Genomic DNA, 10643 nt, shown 5'->3' with positions numbered 1-10643 from the left:
GAATTGTTCCTTATATTACAGTACTTCCCAGAGACTAAATTGTGCTCAGTACACATCTAGACTTGCTTGTTCTCTCATGAGCTCACAGTCTAAATGGATATGATAACAAGTAAGGGGGGAAAACTTTCAGCAGGTCATTCAGTTTAGAAATTAAACATGAATCTTCTGGTCTAATATGGACTGGATCCATTAGCCCTGCTTTCACCTGTGTGTTTAAGATGTTTGGAGACCTTGCAGACTTGGTTGTGTACTCTGGTTATTACTGAGATCACTACCAAATTCTGCACAGCCTGTTAGGTGTTCAGGTACCATAGTAATTAACTCAGTCTAAAATCCTCACCAGATAAAAAGGACAGACAGAATGACCTTTAAATCCCCTTCCTTTCGTTTTGGCATCTTATCAGCATTTTACAGTTCCTTCTTAATCTGTGACAGTGTAGAGAGTTTCATAATTCATTTCAGCTATTGAATCCAAATATGAAATTGCTGGAGAAATACTCACAGCCACTTCATGCAGAGAAATTTGTATTTTGAGACCTGTAATGTGTTCATCCATGGCAACCATTTCTAATGACTCAGATGGTATCAAGACCACAAAGAGCAGAGTGCTTCATTCCCAGTGGAATATAGTGCACAGTGTAGCTAAACCATTCTTAAAATTACTGTCTGCAATTGAAAATGAGTCAGAGACAAGCTCTTCTCTTCTGTCAAAATCAAATTCTGAGTGCTTTTCTAATAGCTTTCATGTTCTTTGGAGTGACTCCTCTCCTCCCACAGGGCTTGTTGGCAATTGTGTGAGAATTTAAAGTTAAGGATCCCCCTGTAGTGCTCTTATTCATGGGATTGGGGGCAGGAATGTGGTCTGTCCTCAGGAACACTCTTCCCAGAGCAGTGAGGTGAGCAGAAGACATGTCACAGTGATGGGGGTAAAACAAAGCAGTACTGATAGCTCTCCTTTGGAGGTTTGATCTCTACTTCTCCATATACCAGAGAGTCTAATGCTGTCAACCTTGAAGAGGATGAAGAGTAGAGCTATTTCACTAGTGCTGCCAAATTTGAGCCCTTAACTTGGATCAAAATTTGTCAATGCTGAGCTTTTGTCAACATTTGTAGAGTGGTAGAACCAAGATTGCCTTTGCTCTTTAAGGGAATTTCCTGTAGTTTTTCTCCATGTATTTTTTCCACATAAGACCATTTCCCTCATTTAAGGTGAATAGTGATGAGTTTAGGAGAAAGATGTTTAGCAGTGACCATGAGTAAGAGCCACCTGCAATGCTGCTGATGACACCTGAATAAACCTGGTCTAAATCAGTAGAGATTACTCACCACTCTCTTGATAAATCCTTTGACTTGAACTACACCCACATACTGGTGAAAGTATCCCTCTACTGTAGCACCAAAAGTATCTGAAGCAATAAGGTTGTAAAACCTCTTAGATGTGGTGTCCTCCTGAATATAATAACTGTCTAGTAGAGCTGATGGCAAAGAGTCAACATGGTTGTAGAGTTCTTGTATGGCGTTAACTTCTACCAGCCAGAGAGGGATGTGGACAGAGCTAATAATGCAGAGTGTCTCCAAAAGTGGAACATAAGCATTTTTTAAGTTCTGAACAGATTATTGGTATAATATTGCCATTGCAATTAAACTGTTGGGCTTGAAACCCACAGAAGTGCTGTGGACTTCACATGCTTATAGATAGATTCCTTTTTCCTTTTCCTGGAACTTAGTTATACCAATGACAGACAGAGAGATACTCTTGTGATTTATATCACAGCTGCCACCACAGTATGTGATCACTTGTGGTAGGAGATATCGATGCCAGTAATCTAAGAGTCACTTAGATTCCAAATCCTATAATGTGTTGGCAGAAACCTTGTGACTCCATTAAGTTGTGTTATACTGTATGGAAAATAGACATATCTATCATCTTCAGTTACATATTTAGAACTCGTGTGATATTTAAAAGAACAATGATGTTTAAGATATAAAAATAGTATACTCAATTAATCTATTATCCTCTCTAACAGACTTAGTTCTAGCTTTTTGGCAAGTGAAATTGTCCCAGTGATTTAAATCCAGAGTAGGGAGTATTAAAATTAACATAGTACTGAAGGTTGCGTGAGAATAATATGCACACATGATGAGGCTGTGATCTATCCCAGAGCATTGTGCAGCCTACTAGAAACAAAGACAAAGTAAGGGAATGCTGGGTCATGCAGAACGAAAAGGACTGATGTTACGGGTGCTCATGTGTTTCTCTCCGAGATAGTATCCATGGCTGGAGGTCTGAAACCCATGAGCTGAATTTTTCATGGCAGTTAGGTTAATCAAGGCAGTTAGGCAAGAAACAATGGATAGACTGCATGGCAGCATGCACAGAACTGTGGTAAATGCAGGATTCTGGAGTACGTGGCTACATAGTGAGCAGAACGAATGAGGTAGAGGAGGAAAACTGCAATGGCCATTTGTCCTGGAGGATTCTAGCTCCAGAGGCATCAAGGTGCAGGATAGTTTTATTTTCTGTTTGTATCCACCATTCTGTACATAAAATCAGGTGTTCAGGGACAAGGGGAACACTGCAACCTTCTTTTCTCTAGTAATGTTTTACCTCTGGTAGAAGGTAAAAAAAAAAGAAAAAAGGCCAGGATGAAGTAGGGTGTGCCAGACTGGATCAGACACAAGGACCACATGGACTAGCTAGTAGGTATCCAGTCGTCTGGAATAGTCTGGGCCAGATGTCTCCGAGGAGTGTGCACTAAGCCTGAAGAAGACAGATGCTGGGTAATCTGTTCTCAGTAAATGTTTGATCCTAAGTCATAACAGTTACCGATTGATCTAAACCCTGTAACATGGAGTCTTACATCCCTTTCACAAAGGTGTGGTTAGCCTTGTCTTTTATCATTCTGAGTATTCCTGTTACCTGTGCAAATCTAACTAGTTTCTTGGCCCCAATGACATCTTATGGTAAGGAGTTCCGTAGCCTAGTGCCAGAATCTCAGCCTTTCCTTGATTTTTATTTTTTTGCCTTTCCATTTATCCAAGTTTTGCTGTTTCTAGGTGTTTTGCATAAATTTACATAGTTCATTATTTATTCTTGGTTTTCATCTTTCTTTGTGTCCCCGAACTAGATGCTGAATTTCTTTACTAATGAAAGGTTTCATGGGATGGACTAAATGTCTCTATCCATCTACAAAGTCATAAGTTCATACAGTTGCACGTCTGACAATGCAATTGATGATGGTCATTGCAAACTTCATTTCTTCTGTTTCTGACAACTAGGATGTGAAAGGCATGAGTTCCACTCTTTCTTTGTAAAAGAAACAAGAATTTTACGTTTTCCTGTGTCACTTATCTGGACTGTGTCATATCTGTAAGGGTGGACACAATTCCCACGTAGCGATCCCAGACCCTCCTATTTCACGTTGCATAAAAGAATGAAGAATTCATTCATGGTTCAAAAGAGGAAATTTAGGTGAGCTTTTTCATTGTACTGCCCAAAGGCATTTTAATATTAGGGGAAAAAAAAAAAAGCAAAACCAAAACAAAAAGGCATACCTCAGGAGCCTGACTTTCTCCTCCTCTTTCTTGCAAACCTTGTAGTTTGCATACAAAGACGCAAACAGAAGTGCCTAGCCAGGGAAAGACTAAGGCAGGATCTAATTGCAGTCTTTAACTGCTAAAAAAGATTAATAGGGATGATAGACCCAGGCACTTCTCAGAGGGCATCACCAGATGCAGCAAAGGAAATACCCACTGGATATAAGGAAATTTGTTTCACTTAGAGAGTGGTTATATATGCAAGCAGGTTGTGCAGATCTCCTTCCTCGGAGATTTTCAGAACTCAGCTGAAAAAGGCCGTCAGCAACTAGATCTAATTTTGAAGCCAAACTTGCTCTGAGCAGTAGGTTAGACCAGACAGGTCCCCTTCCAACCTGAATTGTTCTATAAATTTGTGATACTGGATGATTCCTACCTGAGATTAAGCTATGTAAAATTTGTCCAAGGTCCAAAATGCTATTTAGGATTAAACTCTTTAGAGGCCCAATTCAGGCCTTTAGCTTCAAAATCAAACTTCCTCTCAGAAGAATTAAATATTTCAGGAGAAAAAAAAAAAAAACAATTTAGAAAGGCTTTGCCCTCCCACAAACATTGACCAATGATAATTAAATTCTGTATTTGTCTTCAGTCTCTGCTCAATGATGAACCTGCTGCCACGATAGCCTGACAGTTATTTGGATTTATGACTACGAGGAAACGTACAGCAGAGGATAGATCAAACCAAACTAAGTAAAGATAAAATAAACACCAACATTGTATTTTGATTATAAATTTAAAGCATCAGAAGAAAGAGCTCAGATTTGATGAGTCTGATTACCCCAGTAAGTGCTGATCTGAAGCAATAGAGTAATTCTATAATTATACCTATATCTTATCTACATTTGATCAGAAAACAGTGCTTTGGCACTGATTAAAACCTCCTTCCTAATAATTAAGGGAGAAAAAATGTCTGAGGTATTTTTTTTTTTGCACAAAATCAAGTAGAGAATCCCAGTTGTCTACACTAGATAATGCAACATGGTTCAAAGATCTTACAGCCAGCACTCAGTGAAATGTGTGCACCCACACAATACAGCTCAGAGGTGCTAAGGGTGTGTTAGATTTATGTATAGGGAATGTATCTACAGTGCAGATCTGCTTAAAGTCTTCTCAGCAGGGATTGTTATCCGTGATGCTGGTTATGGAGCAGGCTTGGGCAAGGGCATGCCCAGTACCTCTGCTTTACGCACCTTTGGCTCTCCGACCATACCCCTCAGTTTTAGTGTGGTCACTAATCTGCAAAACACGATGGCACGGGAACTTGTAATCCTGTTGTTCACTGGAGAAGCAGGTTCACTTCACTCCACCCTTTGGAGATGTCATGAAGAGCACTGCAGAGAGCAATAGTGGTGATGAACAGATAAAGTCATGCTGTAATTAAATCTGACATATGTTGTTATAAATCAAAACTGACAGAAGTCTCAGAATTATTTTAGAAAGCTCTGTGCTGTCTGGAATGTCCGAGTCTTTCAAGCAAAACATAAAACCAAAATCCTGACCCTTCTTGTCTTTAATAAGCCTACAACTGTATTTTAAATAACTAAGCTGAGCATGTGAGGACTGAGGGCAAAGCATTTCTCGATCAAGGGCAGCAAGACACACACTAAAAAGCATGGGTAGATGGAGGTTTTCCCTTTCCTGAGAATGCAATATAAAGCTTTCAACTAAAAAGTGACTGTCATCATTAGGTGTATAATGCTGGCACTTGGACTTATTTCCGTGCTCCCAGCAACAAGATAAGAGGATGCTGATCAGATCTTTCAGAAAAATTAAAAAAAAAAAGAAAAATAGTCTAGCCCCTTTCAGAACTTCAATCTCAAAAAGATGGGAAATCTGGAAACCCTGTGAATTCTGTCAGGGACTTTGCTGATGTTGCTGGTTCTCCATGAAAGCTGTTCGGGTTTTGTGCTGAAAACTGGGAGAGTACAATTCACAGGCAGGTTGGGCTGTCTGGAAGTCAGATCATGACCTCTTTCCAGCCCTGATTTTCCCACAGTTTCGATTGGAAATAGGATTATAGAGTGCTTCCTGCTCTGAGGGGAGGGTGGATTAGGTGACCTCCAGAGTTCCCCTCCACAAAACTATTGCAAGATGCCACGATTCCCTCCTAAACAGTTGTGTAATAGAAAGAAGCATCCATCATACTTGGCCATAATTCAGTTTTTGCTTTTTTTTTCCCCTAGCAAAGATTGAACTAAAGAATGATACAATCTTGCAATTAAAATAAGAAGCTTTAATTAAATTGTGTTCTCTCCTTTCTCCTGAGACTACACAATCTTTGAGTTACCACTGACAATATTTCACACTGAAACACTGCAGGGACTTATTCTTAGGATTTTTTGCTCTAAATGTTCCATGAGAAGAAAGGAGTGGCTTCAAAGTGCAATTTCTCTTTCCTAAAGTTTTAATCTACAAAGATTTCCAAGAACTTATTAGCTACAAGACATGAAAACAGGAAGGCCTAATGGCAAGATTTATAATATCAAACAAGCATTGACTTACAGAATATTAATAGTCTATAAATCAGAAGTATATAATCAGGATATATATGCCTTTCTTTAGTCACTTCACCAGTTTTCCCATGAAGACCAGAAAGGCTACTGTATCTTCTTGTTTTTCATAACATTTTTGCTGGCAAAACAAGGCAGTGATTTACAAACACTGTTTCTCTCCATTGAAGTCATAAAGACCCATCCTGTCACTTTCCTCTAACGAATCGATCATCTTCCTGAGTTGGCAAAAGATGAATATTTTTTACCAGGCCTGCATGTGTAACTGCGTTACAAAGTACTTGGGATCAGGTATCAGTCAAAAGAAGCATATGTGAAAATTTACCATTTTAGCAGACGGAGTCAGAAGAGCTCGCTTGCATACTGCAAAAGCTTTAATATTTCCACAGCTGGCAAGTTTCCTGTGGCCTAAAGGACTGGAGCTGTTGCTTTTGGAGACAGAAGAACTAAATCAAGCTTTAATTCAGAAAATATTTTGTGCTTAAAATCTCAAGATGCTTTGGAGATCTTTCCCACTAGAAGACAAACCAAAAAGGTTAGGTTTTTTGTGGGGGAAAAGTGTAGATTTCTTCCTTTGCCCCATCCATCCTGAAGTGAAAGCAGTGATACGGTAAAAGCTCAGTTTTGGCTTCTGTGCCTTTTTTTACAATCCAGCTTTTCTTGATGCTACTCTTTGGCTAGAGATCTCACCTCTTGCCTCTCCTGACCAATATAATTTTGTTGACAGAAGTCTGCGGTACAGAGGAGATCAACTTCTGAATTTTATTGTGTTGCTTCTGTGAAGCCCAGTGTAAGAGGAGAGTGTGTTATGAAACCAGACATTATTATTGCACTGTTATGAGTCATTTAATATACACTGATATTTTTCAGGAGCAAAAACCCTTTCTTGGAAACATTTTCTGCTGGAAAGTTAACTATTTCTGATAGCACGATCTTAAACTAGAATTGTCTTGTCCACAAGAAAGCCAAAATCCTGTTATAACACCATGTAAAATGAAGCGTGTTTGTTCACACATTCTTGACAGTCAGAACATTTTGAACCAAAAGGAACTTTGTCGGAGATGAAAACTGTTATGGGGCTGCACTACTTCCAAAGGACATTTCAAAGGGCAGGTTAATGCGTCTCCCACTTTTCATGGCTTGGTGGTACAGGCGCTGACATGGGGTTTGCAAATGTGGGCTTTGAGCTCTTGCCTTGACACAGAGGTGGACGAAGGGTGGACAAATCATGTTCAGAATCAGGCAGAAATCCTAAAAATTTGTCCTACGTCTGTGCTTTAGCTACAGAGTACCACCTCTCCTTAAATTATAAGGTTCAGCTTTCCTTCAGAAAATGGATGTTGCCATCTCCATGCTGCAGAAGTCAAATGTCACATTGCCTTCCCAATGGGATCTTCCTTTGAAGCAGATCATAGAATCACAGAATCACAGGAAGGGAGCCTTAAAGCTCATCCAGTCCAACCCCCCTGCAAGGAGCAGGCACATCTCCAACCAGATCAGGTTGCTCAGAGCCCCGTCCAACTTGGCCTCGAACATTTCCAGGGATGGGGTATCCACCACTTCTCTGGGCAACCTGCTCCTGATATTTTGGTAAATATGAAAATTGAGAAAGTTACCTTGAAATGGACCTGCTGCTATCCAGTCCCCCCTGTTTGAGTATGACGTGCTCTTAAAGCATAGATGTGGAGTGGGAGCCTCGGGTTCTGGTCCCAACAGTTACCACAATGTCATTTTCTGTGCTACAAAAAAAAAGTATAATTATATTTCCTCACCTTTTGTGGCTGGTAGAGCTAGGTGTTGTTCAGAGAGTACTTTGACACTTCCAGCTCTATGTTTTATTATTCAAAAGCAGTGTTTCAAAGCAAAATGACTTCCATTTGTCTGTCTTCCCTGTTTTGTACAGGCTACTGTTGTATTGCTGTTACGCCTTGTAAAATCTCCGGTCATACTGCTCTCCAGCTAAATAAAAAAGATTTGTCCCAGTGACTATATGTTGAAATTACAGTTGTAAGATTGCTTGACTAAAGTCTAGCCATATTCAGGCAAACAAACAGACTTCACAGATGCTATCGACATATATGCTCACAGTCTAGGTATAGTAGTTAATTCTTTTTAAATAGAGTAACCAGAGAAACTCTCACACAGATCTTTGTGTTTGCTTTATACAGTCCTGAAGTATTTAGTCTAGCGCACCAAGTAATTTATGCCATCTATGCAAGTGGATGGTTTTGGCCCTCCCCATACAGAGCGGCTTGTGAAAGCTTTGGAAATATTGATCACTTCTTTCTACAGCAATCCTCTTACTGGGGCTCATGACGTGAAGATTCAAGGCCTCCAATGGACTCAAACTTTGCTTCTTTACTATTCCAGCCACCTAAATCATGGTAATTGCACTGCCCCAGTTACATAGTGAAGACAGTGCCTTTCATCCCAAATGTCATAGATGTACCCAGCCCAAGCATCCACATTTGTTTTGTCAGATGTCTGCTTCATCTGCGGTTCTCATACTATACTCAATTTTCCCACAGTTTTCCATTTAATTGGGGGATATTAAAAACAAAACCACAAAATTGAATTGATTTTACATTTGTTCTTAGTAAAAGGAGACTGAAAAAAAAAAAAAAAACTGAAGCATCGAGTCCTTGCTGAGGACAGTCCCTGCTGAACCAGGACCACCTGCCCTCATCCTAGATTCACCCTGGCCCCTCTTGCTTTCCCATCACCTCTAGCTACCAGTGTTAGATATCAGACACCTTCTTAAATTTCCACAGATGTCCCATTTCTTTTCTTTAAAGAGAGCACCCGTTGATGCAGACAGCATTTTTTTCTCTCTGGCTAGATAGCACAGGTTTTTTTCACTGCAGTGAACCTCCAGAGAGCACTGGGCTTGACAGGGAGCTGGTTCCTCCTGCGATATTTTAAAAGACAAACACACAAGGAAAACAACAAGGACAGTTGCTCTGTGTCATGAAAGCACAATGATTTAAAAAGCAGCAGTGTGCGCGTGAGGGAAGGAAGGGAGGCTGGGGGATGGGATGGCAGATTTTGCTTGCCAGACCAGGGGTAACAAAAAATTATCCTGATCCAATAGACCATGTGAAAAGATATTACCAGGGTATGAAAAAAATTCTTTCAGGGGGACAGAATGTTTTTTTTTCCTGCCCTTTCTCTAAAGCCCTGTTATTTTGCTGTTCTTTGCTTGCATCTGTTAAATGCTGGAATGTCTACAGGGACGTTTTGAAAAGCTGCACAATGTCAATTAAATTCGCCGAGCAGTATATCTTTTTGGAGTACGTGTGACCTTTTCTGTTTGTCATTTCCTGGGCATCACACCAAGCGATCCTCTTAGGATGCTGGCTTTGTGGAGCAGGCCTGCAGCAGCAGGACCGCGGGAGCTGCAGGTTTCTGGGACCGCTGCCAGCCTCCGGATAATTGCCATCACCAGGAAAGAGCTAGAAAAGCTTGGCTGAGTCCATCTTTTACAGATAGATTGACCCCTTTCTGCCACTGCGGAATCGCAGTCAGAGAGAAATACGCATCTGAAAAGAGCGAGAAGGGAGAGGAGGAGGAGGAGGGGGAGAGAGGAATGATTACAGCAGGAAGGCTACATCTGATCTGAACAGGGGAGATTTGGAGGTTACGCTCTCTGCTTCACCATCTCCAATATTATTAACGTTTGTGTTTTAAGACAGATGAATATGAGCATGAAGCTTAAATGCTGAGCTCCATTATAATGAAACTGGCGCTTCTGTGAGAGCAGAGACAGTGCTCTGAGAGAGGGGTGGGAAGGATGGGAATTCAATACCTTCGTGCAATGCGTCTGCCAGGAAATAACAATTTGAACATACCGGCAGCAAGCAAAAAAGAGAATGAATGTGTGCTGAAAGCTACCGCAGGTGCTTGGAAAGGAGACAGGGGACAGCGAGAGGAAGGAGAAAGGAGTCAGCCACAAAGACCAGAGATGTGCCATCCCCTTCACATATGTGCCCACCTCAGTGTTCTGCACAGGGTTCAGTGTCAGTGCCCTCACAAACACCCACAGCCACCACAGTGCAGGAGCCCGCCAGCTGAAGTGCAGTTGTCATGCAGAAAAGAGCAAGTTTGATCAACAAAAATGTATAAATATACGTGTGAGCTCTGAAAAACAAGATCTCTATGGAAGGTAAAGTTTCTGGGACAGAATTTCTCTGCTGTATGTTTAGGTCAGTACAGTCTCTATTAATATTAAGATGTTTGATGCTATAAGGTACATAACATCCAAATTCATTCACTACCAATGCTTCTTTTTCTCTTCCCTCACTCACGATCCATCTTTCAGTTGCCAACATAAATAATACTTGGGTTACAATAATGTCCTGTGGCTGCAGACTGAGGGAGCTTCAATGCGTAAGGTGCTGAGCAAACATGTACGGAGGCATAATCCTGTCAAATGCTATCCAGGTCATATAATTTGTAGCTATATTCCTCCCTCTAGAGAACACACTCAGCTTGGCAAATGCTTGGCCTGCTTCTCTATGTGACACTCAGTGTCAGTGA

Source organism: Chlamydotis macqueenii, chromosome Z (assembly GCF_036417535.1).
Source record: "Chlamydotis macqueenii isolate bChlMac1 chromosome Z, bChlMac1.mat, whole genome shotgun sequence".
Lineage (NCBI taxonomy): Eukaryota > Metazoa > Chordata > Aves > Otidiformes > Otididae > Chlamydotis > Chlamydotis macqueenii.
The sequence above is the reverse complement of the archived record's forward strand: the minus strand, read 5'-3'. Positions refer to the sequence as shown.